The sequence below is a fragment of the Triticum aestivum genome, chromosome 1B (genome assembly GCF_018294505.1).
Source record: "Triticum aestivum cultivar Chinese Spring chromosome 1B, IWGSC CS RefSeq v2.1, whole genome shotgun sequence".
Classification (NCBI taxonomy): Eukaryota; Viridiplantae; Streptophyta; class Magnoliopsida; order Poales; family Poaceae; genus Triticum; species Triticum aestivum.
Window position 1 is genome coordinate 197990044 of NC_057795.1, and position 19023 is coordinate 198009066.

Genomic DNA, 19023 nt, shown 5'->3' on the forward strand with positions numbered 1-19023 from the left:
CAAAGCCAGAGCATCAACTCAACTGCCTGAAAAGCCTGATCCCAAAGAGCCAGCTGCTGAAGGAAAGAAAAGGAAGGAAAGGGTCAAGAAGACCATGGCCAGAGTTGTTGGTCAACCTTCCATGATGGAAGAGAAGAAGAGCTTGCTGCACCAGCACCAAAGGCACCAAAGCTTATGGGTGATGCTATTAGATCAGGGGCTGCAACATCTAAGCCCAAGGAAGCACCCAAAGCTGCCCCCAAGGCCAAGTCTGCACCAAAGAGGAATACCAGGAGTATTCCAGCTGCTGAGAAGAACAAGGCCCCAGTGCCTGAGGTTGCTGAGGAGGAAGATGAAGAAGGACAGGTTCTAAGGAAGCTCAAGCCAAGATACCAGATCACAATGATGCCCATCCTGTGGCTGAGGACATGAACATCAGAAAAGACTCAGGATTGAGGCTATGGAGGATGGCAGATCCATATGCCACAAGGAGAAGAACTGCTGTTGATTACAGGTTCCATACAAAGGAACAACAGGACTTCTATGAGACAATCTTGTTGGACAAGAAGCCCATAGTTTGTGATATGAGGTGGGTCGACTGGACCTACATGAAGGAAAATGAAGAGCACTATCCTGGAGTGCAAGACAGCTTTGTTGCTTGTGGAGTTGCAGATTTTGTTGGGCAAAAGCTCACAAACTGGAATGATGAACTTATCATGCAATTCTACTCCACAGCACATTTTATCCAGATGGAGGATAGTTTGGATGTCTGAAGGTACAAGGTACCAGTCCACTGTTGAGGAATGGGCAAAACTGATAAATGCCCCAAAGGAAAATGATGATGACCTGGATGTATATGCCAAGAAGAAAATGGGACACAATACCATGGCACACATGTACAAGGAGATCCCAGACAAAGCCCTAGAGACTTTCTCTTTTGGATCAGTCCACTTTCTTCTGTCAGGGCTGCCTACAATCAATTGGATCCTAAGGCACACTCTATTGCCTAAGTCTGGTGACCACAACATGATCAGAGGGCATGCAATCAATATGTTGCATTTATTTGATGTGCCACAGAAATTCAAGGTCATGAGCCTTATAGTTGAAACCATTAAGAGGACTGCAGCAGATCAGAAGAGGAGTTGTGGATATGCCCCTCAGATTCAGGAGTTGATTAACTCAAAGATGGGCACATGGCAAATATCTATTGGATAGGGAACATTTTCCACTCTATCCAGACTTTGAGGACAATGAGGTTGTCATGAATGAGGATGATCCATCATCAGTTCAAGCTCAAGAGAAGAAGGAGAAGGCAAGGAAGGAGAAGGCTGCCAAGATGCCAACTCAAGAGGAGGCATCTGAGTATTTCTTGAAGAACAAGCAGGAGCAGCTTGGTTACTTGATAGCATCATCTCTGAGGATTGAGAAGGGATTGGCCACCCTCACTCAAAATCAGGAGAGCTTGGAGAGAATCATGGAACCAAAATTCTATGATCTTGATGTCAAGGTAACTGAGATTCAGTCAGTTGTGGAGCAGCTCCAGGATGACATGCAGGAGAGGAAGGGCAAGACTACCACAAATGTCTTTCCAGAGTGCCTAGAGCTCAGAGGTCAGCTGTTGTGCCCGTGCCAGACACCAGAGCCACATCATCTGCACCAGCTACAGCTCCTACAGCTCCAGTGCAACCAGCTCCAGCATCAACTCCCAGCACCCTCTACATCAACTGAAGCCTTCGTCCAAGGAGCCATCTCTACACCACCAACTGAAGATCAAGCCTGAGAGTCGATCTAGCACTATGCATTTTCTATGAACTTTTTGGTAACTTGTTGCCAAAGGGGGAGAAAAATGTATAGATCATAGGCTTCGAGAGAGAGAGTGTTGCTTTTGTTCTCTCTTGCTTTGGTGGTTTAAACTTGTTTGCTTTTGATTGTTGAGATACTATGCTTTTGTGAGACATTGATGATCATGTGTTTGATCATAAGCTACACTTATGCATGTTTGATGATATTATCCTATCTATCCTATGTGATCATTCACTTTGCTTGGTGATGAGTGCATGTATTCAATACTTATCATTTTGAGCGCTCCACCAAGATGTATGTGACATGGAAGAGTAACCCATGAGCCTAATTCCTTGTGCATTTGCAGTCCAAAGCAAATTTTAAACTATGCACAAATTTAGGGGGAGCTCTTGCTTATCACATACTTCTCAAAGCGACGATGTTTTTATTCTTATTATCATTTGTCGAAGCTTTGATCTATATGTTGTCATCAATTACCAAAAAGGGGGAGATTGAAAGTGCAACTATCCCTAGGTGGTTTTGGTAATTCATAACAACATATAGCTCATTGAGCTAATGCTATTCCAAGACTATTATTTCAGGAAAGCTCAATGAATGGCATGGCATGGATGATGAAAGTGGATCCCTCAAAATACTAAGGACAAAGGATTGGCTCAAGCTCAAAAGCTCAAGACTCTTCATTTTATATTTTAGTGATCCAAGATCACATTGAGTCCATAGGAAAAGCCAATACTATCAAGGAGGGATGAGGTGTTGCTTAATGAGCCTCTTGCTTCATGTGCTTAGTGATATGCTCCAAAACCCTCAGCTACTTTCTCACATCCACAAATGACCTAAACCCAAAGCCAAAATCGGTCACACCGATTCTTCCTATCCGGCGCCACCGATTTCAAAAGTCATAGCCACTGCCACAAACCCTAAGCAAATCGGTCCTACCGATAGGGATCTCGGTCTCACCGAGATGGGATTGTAATCTCTCTGTTTCCCTTCGTAACGTTTCGGTCTAACCGAAGTGAGCGATCGGTCCCACCGAGATTGCAATGTAAACTCTCTGTTTCCCTTTTGTAACATTTCGGTCTCACCGAAAAGAGCAAATCGGTCCCACCGAGTTTACCTGACCAACTCTCTGGAAAGCTTATTACCAAAATCGGTCTCACCGAGTTTGTGTAATCGGTCTTACCGAGATTACGTTATGCCCTAACCCTAACCGAATCGGTCTCACCGAGTTGCATGTCAGTCCCACCGAAAATCACTAACGGTCACTAGGTTTACTAAATCGGTCTGACCGAGTCTGTTGAATCGGTCCCACCGAGTTTGGTAAATTGTGTGTAACGGTTAGATTTTGTGTGGAGGCTATATATACCCCTCCACCTCCTCTTCATTCGTGGAGAGAGCCATCAGACTAAACCTACACTTCCAACTTACCATTTCTGAGAGAGAACCACCTACTCATGTGTTGAGGCCAAGATATTCCATTCCTACCATATGAATCTTGATCTCTAGCCTTCCCCAAGTTGCTTTCCACTCAAACCCTCTTTCCACCAGATCCAAATCCTATGAGAGAGAGTTGAGTGTTGGGGAGACTATCATTTGAAGCACAAGAGCAAGGAGTTCATCATCAACGCACCATTTGTTACTTCTTGGAGAGTGGTGTCTCCTAGATTGGCTAGGTGTCACTTGGGAGCCTCCGACAAGATTGTGGAGTTGAACCAAGGAGTTTGTAAGGGCAAGGAGATCGCCTACTTCGTGAAGATCTACCGCTAGTGAGGCAAGTCCTTCGTGGGCGACGGCCATGGTGGGATAGACAAGGTTGCTTCTTCGTGGACCCTTCATGGGTGGAGCCCTCCGTGGACTCGCGCAACTATTACCCTTCGTGGGTTGAAGTCTCCATCAACGTGGATGTACGATAGCACCACCTATCGGAACCACGCCAAAAACATCCGTGTCTCCAATTGCGTTTGAATCCTCCAAACCCTTCCCTTTACTTTCTTGCAAGTTGCATGCTTTAATTTCCGCTGCCTATATACTCTTTGCATGCTTGCTTGAATAGTGTGATGATTGCTTGACTTGTCCTAAGATAGCTAAAATCTGCCAAACTCTAAAATTGGGAAAAGGTTAAGTTTTTAATTGGTCAAGTAGTCTAATCACCCCCCTCTAGACATACTTCAAGGTCCTACAAGTATGGTGTCTATAGCCTTGGTTTCACAACCTAGGAAAGTATGGCGTCTAGCGAGGGAAATTATCACCGTAGAGGTCCTTACTTTGATGGTACTAATTTTGCTAGTTGGAAGCATAAGATGAAAATGCATATTCTCGGACATAACCCCGCCGTTTGGGCAATTATTTGTATTGGCTTGCAAGGTGAATTCTTTGATGGTAGAGAGCCAAACCGTGAAGCTAATGCGGAAGAATTGAAGATGCTGCAATACAATGCTCAAGCTTGTGATATCATCTTCAATGGATTATGCCCCGAAGAATTCAACAAAATCAGCCGTCTTGAGAATGCAAAGGAAATTTGGGATACTTTGATTGATATGCATGAAGGTACCGAATCCGTCAAGGAATCCAAGTTGGATGTGCTCCAAAGTTAGCTTGACAAGTTCAAAATGAAGGATGGTGAAGGTATCGCTGAAATGTACTCTAGGCTTGCACTTATCACAAATGAGATTGCCGGCTTAGGGAGTGAAGAGATGACCGACAGATTCATCATCAAGAAGATCCTAAGAGCATTGGATGGAAAGTATGATACCGTGTGCACATTGATCCAAATGATGCCAAACTACAAAGATCTCAAGCCAACGGAAGTCATTGGAAGAATTGTTGCTCATGAGATGTCACTCAAGGATAAGGAGGAACTTCACAACAAGTCAAGTGGTGCTTACAAAGCCTCAAGTGAAGCCCCCACATCATCAAGTGAGAAACAAACCTTCAATGAAGAATTGAGCTTAATGGTGAAGAACTTCAACAAATTCTACAAGAGTAGAAGCAAAGAAAGAAGCTCCAAGTCAAGGTCTTATCATGACAAAAGATCTTCTAGTCGAGAGCGCAATTGCTACAATTGTGGGAGGCCTGGACACTACTCCAATGAGTGTACGGCACCCTACAAAAGAAGAGAAGATTCTCCAAAAAGAAGAAGCAAAAGAGAAGAATCACCACCAAGAGAGAGGAGGAGTAGAGATGATCGTTATGAACGAAGACCCTCACGGAGAAGCAAGGATTCGGAAAGGAAGGACAAGTCATCAAGGAGCTACACAAAACGAAGACATCAAGCTCATGTTGGTGAATGGGTATCCGGCTCCGACTCCGACAATCACTCCGAGAGAAGCTATCACTCCGACTCCGAATATACTCAAGATGAAGGTGTTGCCGGTCTAGCACTTGTGTCAACCAACTCCTACGACATATTTGATTCACCAAATGAAGGAATTGGAAGATGCTTCATGGCCAAAGGTCCAAAGGTAACACATCCTGAGTATGTTGATTTCAATAGTGATGAAGATGACTTGCTTGTGGATGATGATTTACTTGTTGACAACTCTAGTGATGAATACTATGATGAAACGTCAATTAATCATGCTAATCAAAACGAATGACAATGATAAGGAGAAAATTGAGCTTCTAACTAAAGAACTAAACACTCTTAAGTTGGCTCATGAAACTATCTTCGAAGATCATCGAGAACTTTTAAGGGCTCATGAGAAGTTACGCTTTGAAAAGCTCAATCTTGAGCAAGAGCATGAGTTCTTAAAAGCAATCAATGATGATCTCCGTAAGAAAAGTTCTTCTTACATTGCCAAGCGTTTACTCCTATCTACTTACATGCCTCAAGTCAAGTCTAGTAACAAGTACAAGAAAGATACTTCCTCTAGTAGTAACAATAATAATGTCAAATCCAATATTGTTGCTTCTAGTAGTTCTCTTGATTCCACTAATGATTCTCTTAGCCAAGTTACACTTGAGCAAGAAAATAGCTTATTGAAGGGAATTATAGAGAAAGGTGTTTACAAGAGCCTTGCCGGGAGTAAGCAATTCGAGGAAATTGTACGCAAGCAAGGAAGACACCGGAAGAATCAAGGTGTTGGTTTTGAACGAAAGTTCAATGCCAATGGAGTTGAGTGGGAAGAAGATCAATACCCCAAGACGAAGTTTGTTCCTCAACAAGAGAAGTATGATCCTACTTCCTTCAAGGGAACACAAGCTCAAGATGATCTTCCACCACAAGACCACAAGAACAAAGGCAAGGACAAGCTTCAAGAAGAGATTGATGCATTTGAAGAAGCACCTAAGGTCTCGGTCAAGTGGATTCCCAAGACTACGTCAAGTTCTACTTCATCAAGTACAACTACAACTCCAAGGATTCCCATCAAGATGATGTGGATCCCGAAGAAGAAGAACTAGAGAGTTCTTGAGGGTGACTCCGCCAACATTCTTCACTCATATCATTATGGCAAGGACAAGTGCAATCAACTTCCACATCTTGCACTAGTTCAAGGAGTCACAAACCCTCATGTTGGTAAGGCAAGGGACAAGGTAACCTAATGTTTTCATGGACATCATCTTGTGTGTGCATCACTCTATGTCTATGGATATTCTTGTTTGTTCCTTGTGGGACTAACCCATGTAGGCAAGTTGAAAGTGCAACTCACTCCAAAGGATTGCTCCAAATGATCTACATCAACATTGAGCATCCACATCTTCAACACCTACATGAAGTCATCATCGACAAAACCCAAGGTTAGTTCATCCCTCTAAAAGGGGATCTCACATCTAGGGGGAGCTTAACTCTAAGAATTGAGTCAAAGCAACTCTAATGGTGTGAACACATCAATGCATTATGTAAAAGTGGTAACCCCACTTGAGCTTAAACGATGAGTATGACCTATGATCAAATGTTTATCATTTGACTCCTAAGTCAATATACTCATATATAGATGACCTAGTCATCGCCAATTGTTTGATAGATGCTAGAATTGGTTGTGCATGCTTTGCCACATATTTCATTTGCCATCTTATTGTGTGAGCATGTTGGTGCATATTTTACTCATTCAAGGACATCCACTTGTTGTTTTGATTGTTTGGTTCTTTCTTCTTTTGGCCAAGTGGATGGACAAGAATGCCTAAGAACTTTCTCTAGCTATCTATGCTTTTCTCGTCTCAAACTCTATTCATGCTACATCACAAAATTTGATCAAGTCAGATTCGAACAACTCTGTGTGAGGAGCACTCGGAGTTCCTGATTCGTCATAGGCTTAAACTTCCAAAACTTCTTTGTGATTCTCGGTCTGACCGATTCCTCCATTTCGGTCCTACCGAGATCACTAAGTCGATCTAGGTTTTCAATCTCGGTGCAACCGATTTGAACTTTTCGGTCACACCGAGTTGCTGTAACTGAACACAGTTATGCATCTCGGTGCCACCGAGTTGTTCCACTCGGTCACACCGACAGGGTCGGGCTATATATAGTCACGGGCAAAAATTTGGAAATTCCTCCGAACCCCTTCGCCCGCGCAATAGCTCGCTCTGCCTCCAAGGTCTCCGGATCGTCTCCTCGTCGCCAGCCGCCTCCTGTCGCTGGTCTCCGCCGCCGTCAACGGAATTCAACCCCGCCGTTGCCGCCGTAGCGAGTTCATCGCCGAACTAGGGTATGGACTCGATCATAGTGCTATCCTCGTCCGATTCCTAGCACATTGTGTTCTTATTGATTCTTGCCACGATTGAAACACTCCTATCCAGTCAATGCAATCCATAGATTAGATGAGATTTGAAAATTTAGGGTTAGGTTTCCGCCGAAACCATCTCGGACCCACCGAGTTGAAAAACTCGGTCCCACCGATTTGGCCTGTGCCATTGCAGTAGTAACTCTCGGTCTGACCGAGAATTGCTAATCGGTGCGACCGATTTTAGGACTTTGTAAAACCCTAGCAGTCTCGGTGCCATCGAACTGTGACTCGGTCCAACCGAGTTCATCAGTTTAGGTTCCAAAACTGCTTCGGTATCACCGAGTTTGAAAATCGGTTGATCCGAAATGCTTTCTGTGGAAAACTAAAACTAAATTTTTGAATCATTCTTTTGCAAAAATCTCTGCATTTTGTGATGCTCATCCACTCTATCTCATCTATAACTCTTCACAGGGTCAGTAGTCAGTGTTTGCAGCATGTCAGACCAGAGTGACAGCCAGAACAGGTCAGAAGAGAAGATTCACATGAGTGAGGGCACTAGTCCCTCCAGCACTTTAGATGAAGGTAGCAGAAGTACTCCTAGCAACGTGCCTAAGGCTGCTACTAGGCAAAGGAAGAAGAGAACTTCAGACTCTGAAGATGAGGATTACAGAGCTGAAGAGGATGAGGCTACCTCCAGGAAGGTAGTGCTCAAAAAGGAGTATGGCTCAGCAAAGGATACAAAGCCAAGCATGAAGATTAAAAGGCCTGTAGGAAGACAACCAATGTCCAAAGCCAGAGCATCAACTCAACTGCCTGAAAAGCCTGATCCCAAAGAGCCAGCTGCTTAAGGAAAGAAAATGAAGGAAAGGGTCAAGAAGACCATGGCCAGAGTTGTTGGTCAACCTTCCATGATGGAAGAAGAAGAAGAGCTTGCTGCACCAGCACCAAAGGCACCAAAGCTTATGGGAGATGCTATTAGATCAGGGGCTGCAACATCTAAGCCCAAGGAAGCACCCAAAGTTGCCCCCAAGGCCAAGACTGCACCAAAGAGGAATACTAGGAGTATTCCAGCTGCTGAGAAGAACAAGGCCCGAGTGCCTGAGGTTGCTGAGGAGGAAGATGAAGAAGGAAAAGTTCTGAGGAAGCTCAAGACCAAGATACCAGATCATAATGATGTCCATCCTGTGGCTGAGGACATGAACATCAGAAAAGACTCAGGATTGAGGCTATGGAGGATGGCAGATCCATATGCCACAAGGAGAAGGACTGTTGTTGATTACAGGTTCCATACAAAGGAACAACAGGACTTCTATGAGACAATTTTGTTGGATAAGAAGCCCATAGTTTGTGATATGAGGTGGGTCGACTGGACCTACATAAAGGAAAATGAAGAGCACTATCCTGGAGTGCAAGACATCTTTGTTGCTTGTGGAGTTGCAGATTTTGTTGGGCAAAAGCTCACAAACTGGAATGATGAACTTATCATGCAATTCTACTCCACAACACACTTCTATCCAGATGGGAGGATAGTTTGGATGTCTGAAGGTACAAGGTACCAGTCAACTGTTGAGGAGTGGGCAAAACTGATAAATGCCCCAAAGGAAAATGATGATGACCTGGATGTATATGCCAATAAGAAAATGAGACACAATACCATGGCACACATGTACAAGGAGATCCCAGACAAAGCCCTAGAAACTTTCTCTTTTGGATCAGTCCACTTTCTTCTGTCAGGGCTGCCTACAATCAATTGGATCCTAAGGCACACTCTATTGCCTAAGTCTGGTGACCACAGCATGATCAGAGGGCATGCAATCAATATGTTGCATTTATTTGATGTGCCACAAAAATTCAAGGTCATGAGCCTTATAGTTGAAACCATTAAGAGGACTGCAGCAGATCATAAGAGGAGTTGTGGATATGCCCCTCAGATTCAAGAGTTGATTAACTCAAATATGGGCACAAGCAAATATCTATTGGATAGGGAACATTTTCCACTCTATCCAGACTTTGAGGACAATGAGGTTGTCATGAATGAGGATGATCCATCATTAGTTCAAGCTCAAGAGAAGAAGGAGAAGGCAAGGAAGGAGAAGGCTGCCAAGATGCCAACTCAAGAGGAGGCATCTGAGTACTTCTTGAAGTACAAGCAGGAGCAGCTTGGTTACTTGATAGCTTCATCTCTCAGGATTGAGAAGGGATTGGCCATCCTCACTCAAAATCAGGAGAGCTTGGAGAGAATCATGGAACTCAAATTTCATGATCTTGATGTCAAGGTAACTGAGATTCAGACAGTTGTGGAGCAGCTACAGGATGACATGCAGGAGGGGAAGGGCAAGACTACCACTAATGTCTTTGCCAGAGTGCCTAGAGCTCAGAGGTCAGCTGTTGTGATCGTGCCAGACACTAGAGCCACATCATCTACACCAGCTACAGCTCCTACAGCTCCAGTGCAACCAGCTCCAGCATCAACTCCAGCACCCTCTACATCAACTGAAGCCTTCGTCCAAGGAGCCATCTCTACACCACCAACTGAAGATCAAGCCTGAGAGTCGATCTAGCACTATGCATTTTCTATGAACTTTTTGGTAACTTGTTGCCAAAGGGGGAGAAAATGTATAGATCATAGGCTTTGAGAGCGAGAGTGCTGCTTTTATTCTCTCTTGCTTTGGTGGTTCAAACTTGTTTGCTTTTGATTGCTTGAGATACTATGCTATTCTTGTGAGACATTGATGATCATGTGTTTGATCATAATCTACACTTATGCATGTTTGATGATATTATCATATCTATCCTATGTGATCATTCACTTTGCTTGGTGATGAGTGCATGTAATCAATATTTATCATTTTGAGCGCTCCACCAAGATGTATGTGACATGGAAGAGTAACCCATGAGCCTAATTCCTTGTGCATTTGCAGTCCAAAGCAAATTTTAAACTATGCACAAATTTAGGGGGAGCTCTTGCTTATCACATACTTCTCAAAGCGACGATGTTTTTATTCTTATTATCATTTGTCGAAGCTTTGATCTATATGTTGTCATCAATTACCAAAAAGGGGGAGATTGAAAGTGCAACTATCCCTAGGTGGTTTTGGTAATTCATAACAACATATAGCTCATTGAGCTAATGCTATTCCAAGACTATTATTTCAGGAAAGCTCAATGAATGGCATGGCATGGATGATGAAAGTGGATCCCTCAAAATACTAAGGACAAAGGATTGGCTCAAGCTCAAAAGCTCAAGACTCTTCATTTTATATTTTAGTGATCCAAGATCACATTGAGTCTATAGGAAAAGCCAATACTATCAAGGAGGGATGAGGTGTTGCTTAATGAGCCTCTTGCTTCATGGGCTTAGTGATATGCTCCAAAACCCTCAGCTACTTTCTCACATCCACAAATGACCTAAACCCAAAGCCAAAATCGGTCACACCGATTCTTCCAACCCGGCGCCACCGATTTCAAATGTCATAGCCACTGCCACAAACCCTAAGCAAATCGGTTCTACCGATAGGGATCTCAGTCTCACCGAGATGGGATTGTAATCTCTCTGTTTCCCTTCGTAACGTTTCGGTCTAACCGAAGTGAGCGATCGGTCCCACCGAGATTGCAATGCAAACTCTCTGTTTCCCTTTTGTAACATCTTGGTCTCACCGAAAAGAGCAAATCGGTCCCACCGAGTTTACCTGACCAACTCTCTGGAAAGCTTATTACCAAAATCGGTCTCACCGAGTTTAGGTAATCGGTCTTACCGAGATTACGTTATGCCCTAACCCTAACCGAATCGGTCTCACCGAGTTGCATGTCAGTCCCACTGAAAATCACTAACGGTCACTAGGTTTACTAAATCGGTCTGACCGAGTCTGTTGAATCGGTCCCACCGAGTTTGGTAAATTGTGTGTAACAGTTAGATTTTGTGTGTAGGCTATATATACCCCTCCACCTCCTCTTCATTCGTGGAGAGAGCCATCAGACTAAACCTACACTTCCAACTTACCATTTCTGAGAGAGAACCACCTACTCATGTGTTGAGGCCAAGATATTCCATTCCTACCATATGAATCTTGATCTCTAGCCTTCCCCAAGTTGCTTTCCACTCAAACCCTCTTTCCACTAGATCCAAATCCTATGAGAGAGAGTTGAGTATTGGGGAGACTATCATTTGAAGCACAAGAGCAAGGAGTTCATCATCAATGCACCATTTGTTACTTCTTGGAGAGTGGTGTCTCCTAGATTGGCTAGGTGTCACTTGGGAGCCTCCGACAAGATTGTGGAGTTGAACCAAGGAGTTTGTAAGGGCAAGGAGATCGCCTACTTCATGAAGATCTACCGCTAGTGAGGCAAGTCCTTCGTGGACGACGGCCATGGTGGGATATACAAGGTTGCTTCTTCGTGGACCCTTCGTGGGTGGAGCCCTCCGTGGACTCGCGCAACCGTTACCCTTCGTGGGTTGAAGTCTCCATCAACGTGGATGTACGATAGCACCACCTATCGGAACCACGCCAAAAACATCCGTGTCTCCAATTGCGTTTGAATCCTCCAAACCCTTCCCTTTACTTTCTTGCAAGTTGCATGCTTTAATTTCTGTTTCCTATATACTCTTTGCATGCTTGCTTGAATAGTGTGATGATTGCTTGACTTGCCCTAAGATAGCTAAAATCTGCCAAACTCTAAAATTGGGAAAACGTTAAGTTTTTAATTGGTCAAGTAGTCTAATCACTCCCCCTCTAGACATACTTCAAGGTCCTACAGCGCGTCGCCAAGGCCAAGCTTGCCGTCACCACCATCGTCGTCGCTGCTGTCCTCCGGGCAGCACCCCATGCGGCGACCGTCCCCCCTGAACATCCTCATATAGAGGGTCGCCAGGCCGTCGTACTTGAAGTGGAGGGTGCTGAAGGAAATATGCCCTAGAGGCAATAATAAAGTTATTATTTATTTCCTTATTTCATGATAAATGTTTATTATTCATGCTAGAATTCTATTAACCGGAAACATAATACATGTGTGAATACATAGACAAACATAGTGTCACTAGTATGCCTCTACTTGACTAGCTCGTTAATCAAAGATGGTTAAGTTTCCTAACCATAGACATGAGTTGTCATTTGATTAACGGGATCACATCATTAGGAGAATGATGTGATTGACTTGACCCATTCTGTTAGCTTAGCACTTGATTGTTTAGTATGTTGCTATTGCTTTCTTCATGAGTTATACATGTTGCTACAACTATGAGATTATGCAACTCCCGTTTACCGGAGGAACACTTTGTGTGCTACCAAACGTCACAACGTAACTGGGTGATTATATAGGAGCTCTACAGGTGTCTCCAAAGGTACATGTTGGGTTGGCGTATTTCGACATTAGGATTTGTCACTCCGATTGTCGGAGAGGTATCTCTGGGCCCTCTCGGTAATGCACATCACTATAAGCCTTGCAAGCAATGTGACTAATGAGTTAGTTGCGGGATGATGCATTACATAACGAGTAAAGAGACTTGCCGGTAACGAGATTGAACTAGGTATTGAGATACCGACGATCGAATCTCGAGCAGGTAACATACCGATGACAAAAGGAACAACGTATGTTGTTATGCGGTTTGACGATAAAGATCTTCGTAGAATATGTAGGAGCCAATATGAGCATCCAGGTTCCGCTATTGGTTATTTACCGAAACGTGTCTCGGTCACGTCTACATAGTTCTCGAACCCGTAGGGTCCGCACGCTTAAGGTTTTGATGATAGTTATATTATGAGTTTTGATGTACCGAAGGAGTTCGGAGTCCCAGATGAGATCGGGGACATGACGAGGAGTCTCGAAATGGTCGAGACGTAAAGCTCGATATATTGGACGACTATATTCGGCCTTTGGAAAGGTTCTGAGTGATTCGGGTATTTTTCGGAGTACCGGAGAGTTACGGGAATTCGCCAGGGAGTATATGAGCCTTATTGGGCCATACGGGAATAGAGGAGAGAGGCCAAAAGGAAGGAGGCCTGCGCCCCCCCTGTGGTCCGAATTGGACAAGGGGTGCAGGCCCCTTTTCCTTCTCCCTCTCCCCCTCTTTCCTTCTCTCCTACTCCAACAAGGAAAGGAGGAGTCCTGCCCCGGTGGGAGTAGGACCCCCCCCCCTTGGCGCGCCCTCCTCCTTGGCCGGCCGCCTCCCCCCTTGCTCCTTTACATACGGGGGCAGGGGCACCCCATAGACACAACAATTGATCTCTTGATCTCTTAGCCATATGCGGTGCCCCCCTCCACCATAGTCCTCGATAATATTGTAGCGGTGCTTAGGAGAAGCCCTGCAACGGTAGAACATCAAGATCGTCACCATGCCGTTGTGCTGACAGAACTCTTCCCCGACATTCTGCTGGATCGGAGTATGGGGATCGTCATCGAGATGAACGTGTGCTCGAAATCGGAGGTGCCGTAGTTTTGGTGCTTGATCGGTCGGGCCGTGAAGACGTACGACTACATCAACCGCGTTGTTCTAACGCTTCCGCTTTTGGTCTACGAGGGTACGTGGACAACACTCTCCCCTCTCGTTGCTATGCATCACCATGATCTTGTGTGTGCGTAGGAGTTTTTTTGAAAGTACTATGTTCCCCAACAATGGCATCCGAGCCTGGTTTTATGCGTAGATGTTATATGCACGAGTAGAACACAAGTGAGTTGTGGGCGATAAAAGTCATACTGCTTACCAGCATGTCATACTTTGGTTCGGCGGTATTGTTGGATGAAGCGGCCCGGAGCGACATTACACGTACGCTTACGCGAGACTGGTTTTACCGCCGTGCTTTGCACATAGGTGACTAGCGGGTGTCAGTTTCTCCAACTTTAGTTGAACCGAGTGTGGCTACGCCCGGTCCTTGCGAAGGTTAAAACATCACTAACTTGACGAAATATCGTTTTGGTTTTGATACGTAGGTAAGAACGGTTCTTGCTCAGCCCGTAACAGCCACATAAAACTTGCAACAACAAAGTAGAGGACGTCTAACTTGTTTTTGCAGGGCTTGTTGTGATGTGATATCGTCAAGACGTGATGAGATATAAATTGTTGTATGAGATGATCATGTTTTTATTTAAGTTATCGGCAACTGGCAGAAGCCTTATGGTTGTCTCTTTATTGCATAAGATGCAAGCGCCAAATAATTGCTTTACTTTATCGCTATGCGATAGCAATAGTTGCAAGAGCAATAGTTGGCGAGACGACCATGTGACAACACATTGATATAGATCAAGATGATGGAGATCATGGTGTCGTGCCGGTGACGATAGAGATCATGACAGTACTTTGGAGATGGAGATCAAAGGCGCTAGATGATCATGGCCATGTCATGTCACATATTTTGATTGCATATGATGTTTATCTTTTATACATCTTATTTTGCTTAGTTTGACGGTAGCATTTTAAGATGATCTCTCACTAATTATCAAGAAGTGTTCTCCCTGAGTATGCACCATTGCGAAAGTTCTTCGTGCTGAGACACCACGTGATGATCGGGTGTGATAGGATCTACGTTCAAATACAACGGGTGCAAAACAGTTGCACACGCGGAATACTCAGGTTAAACTTGACGAGCCTAGCATATATAGATATGGCCTCGGAACACAGAGACCGAAAGGTCGAATGTGAATCATATAGTAGATATGATCAACATAGTGATGTTCACCATTGAAAACTACTCCATATCACGTGATGATCGGACATGGTTTAGTTGATTTGGATCACGTGATCACTTAGATGACTAGAGAGATGTCTGTCTAAGTGGGAGTTCTTAAGTAATATGATTAATCGAACTTAAATTTATCATGAACTTAGTCCTGGTAGTATTTTGCAAATTATGTTGTAGATCAATAGCTTGCGTTGTTGCTTTCATATGTTTATTTTGATATGTTCCTAGAGAAAACTGTGTTGAAAGATGTTAGTAGGAATGATGCGGATTGGATCCGTGATCTGAGGTTTATCCTCATTGCTGCACAGAAGAATTATGTCCTTGATGCACCGCTAAGTGACAAACCTATTGCAGGAGCAGATGCAGACGTTATGAATGTTTGGCTAGCTCAAAATGATGACTACTTGATAGTTTAGTGCACCATGCTTAAACGACTTAGAATCGGGACTTCAAAGACGTTTTGAACGTCATGGACCATATGAGATGTTCCAGGAGTTGAAGTTAATATTTCTAGCAAATACCCAAGTTGAGAGATATGAAGTCTCCAACAAGTTCTATAGCTAAAAGATGGAGGAGAATCGCTCAACTACTGAGAATGTGCTAAGATTGTCTGGGTACTTAAATCGCTTGAATCAAGTGGGAGTTAATCTTCCAGATAAGATAGTGATTGACAGAATTCTCTAGTCACCATCTCTAAGTTACTAGAACTTCGTGATGAACTATAGTATGCAAGGGATGACGAAAACGATTCCCGAGCTCTTCATGATGTTGAAATCGATGAAGGTAGAAATCAAGAAAGAGCATCAAGTGTTGATGATTGACAAGACCACTAGTTTCAAGAAAAGGGCAAAGGGAAAGAAAGGGAAAATTCAAGTAGAATGGCAAACAAGTTGTCACTCCCATGAAGAAGACCAAAGCTGGACCAAAGCCTGAAACTGAGTGCTTACACTGCAAAGGAAATGGTCACTGGAAGCGGAAATGCCCTGAATATTTGGTGGATAAGAAGGATGGCAAAGTGAACAAGGGTATATTTGATATACAGGTTATTGATGTGTGCCTTACTAGTGTTTATAGTAGCCCCTGAGTATTTGATACTTGTTCGGTTGCTAAGATTAGTAACTCGAAACAGGAGTTACAGAATAAACAGAGACTAGTTGAAGGGGAAGTGACGGTGAGTGTTGGAAGTAGTTCCAAGATTGATATGATCATCATTGCACACTCCCTATACTTTCAGGATTAGTGTTAAACCTAAATAAATGTTATTTGGCGTTTGCGTTGAGCATGAATATGATTCGATCATGTTTATTGCAATACGGTTATTTATTTAAAGTTAGAGAATAATTGTTGTTCTATTTACATGAATAAAACCTTCAAATGGTCATACACCCAATGAAAATAGTTTGTTGGATCTCGATCGTAGTGATACACATATTCATAATATTGATGCCAAAATATGCAAAGTTAATAATGATAGTGCAACTTATTTGTGGCACTGCCGTTTGGGTCATATCGGTGTAAAGCGCATGAAGAAACTCCATAAAGATGGATTTTTAGGAATCACTTGGTTATGAATCATTTGATGCTTCCGAACCGTGCCTTTTGGGCAAGATGACTAAAACTCCATTCCCCGGAACAATGGAACGAGCTATTGACTTATTGGAAATAATACATACCGATGTATGCGATCTGATGAGTGTTAAGGCTCGTGGCGTCTATTGTTATTTTCTGACCTTCAAAGATGATTTGAGCAGATATGGGTATATCTACTTGATGAAACATAAGTCTGAAACATTTGAAAAGTTCAAAGAATTTCAGAGTGAAGTGGAAAATCATCGTAACAAGAAAAATAAAGTTTCTACGATCTGATCGTGGAGACGAATATTTGAGTTACTAGTTTGGTCTTCATTTGAAACAATGTGAAAGAGTTCCGCAACTCACGCCACCTAGAACACCACAATGTAATGGTGTGTTCGAACGTCGTAATCGTACTTTACTAGATATGGTGCGATCTATGATGTCTCTTATCGATTTACCACTATCATTTTGGGGTTATGCATTAGAGACAGCTGCATTCACGTTTAATAAGGCACCATCTAAATCCATTGAGACGACACCGTATGAACTATGGTTTAGCAGTAAACCTAAGCTGTCGTTTCTTAAAGTTTGGAGTTGCGATGCTTATATGAAAAAGGTTTTCAACCTGATAAGTTCGAACCCAAATCAGAGAAGTGCGTCTTCATAGAATACCCAAAGAAAATTGTTGGGTACACCTTCTATCACAGATCTGAAGGCAAAACATTCGTTGCTAAGAATGGATCCTTTCCAGAGAAGGAGTTTCTCTCGAAAAAAGTGAGTGGGAGAAAAGTAGAGCTTGATAAGGTAATTTGTACCTTCTCCCGAATTGGAAAGTAGTTCATCACAGAAATCAGTTCGAGTGATTCCTACACCAATTAGTGAGGAAGCTAATGATGATGATCATGAAACTTCATATTAAGTTACTAAAAAACCTCGTAGGTCTTCCAAAGTACAGTCCGCACCAGAGTGGTACGGTAATCCTGTTCTGGAAGTTATGTGACTAGACCATGATGAACCTACGAACAATGAGGAAGCGATGATGAGCCCAGATTCCACGAAATGGCTTGAGGCCATGAAATCTGAGATGGGATCCATGTATGAGAACAAAGTGTGGACTTTGGTGGAGTTGCCCGATGATCGGCAAGCCATATTGTATAAATGGATCTTCAAGAGGAAGACAGATGCTGATAGTAGTGTTACTATCTACAAAGCTCGACTTGTCGCAAATAGGTTTTTGACAAGTTCAAGGTGTTGACTACAATGAGATTTTCTCAACTGTAGCGATGCTTAAGTCTGTCCGAATCATGTTAGCAATTGCCACATTTTATGAAATCTGGCAAATGGATGTCAAAACTGCATTCCTTAATGGTTTTCTTAAAGAGGAGTTGTATATGATGCAACCAGAAGGTTTTGTCAATCCTAAAGGTGCTAACAAAATGTGCAAGCTCCAGCGATCCATCTATGTACTGGTGCAAGCATCTCAGAGTTGGAATATACGCTTTGATAAGTTAATCAAAGCATATAGTTTTATACAGACTTGTGGTGAAGCCTATATTTACAATAAAGTGAGTGGGAGCACTACCGCCTTTCTGATAAATATATGTGAGTAACATATTGTTGATCAGAAATGATGTAGAATTTTTCCGGAAAGCATAAAGGAGTATTTGAAAGGAGTTCTTTAAAAGAAAGACCTCAGTAAAGCTACTTACATATTGAGCATCAAAATCTATTGAGATAGATCAAGACGCTTGATAAGTTTTTCAATAAGTACATACCTTGTCAAGATTTTGAAGTAGTTCAAAATGGAACATTCAAAGAAAGAGTTCTTGCCTGTGTAGCAAAGGTGTGAAATTGAGTAAGACTCAAATCCCGACCATGGCAGAAAATAGAAAAGAGAATGAAAGTCATTCCCTATGCCTCAATCATAGGTTCTATAAAGTATGCTATGCTATGTACCACCTATTGTATACCTTGTTCTGAATTTGGTAAGGGAATACAATAGTGATCTAGGAGTAGATCACTGGACATTGGTCAAGAATATCCTTAGTGAGGACTAAGGAAATATTTCTCGATTATGGAGGTGATAAAAGAGCCCGTCGTAAAGAGTTATATCGGTGTAAGCTTTTACACCAATCCAGATGACTCTAAGTCTCAATCTGGATACATATTGAAAGTGGGAGCAATTAGCTAGAGTAGCACCGTACAGAGCATTGTAGACATAGAATATTTGCAAAATACATACGGCTCTGAATGTGACAGACCCGTTGACTAAGCTTCTCTCACGAGCAAAACATGATCACACCTTAGTACTCTTTGGGTGTAAAGAGACTTGC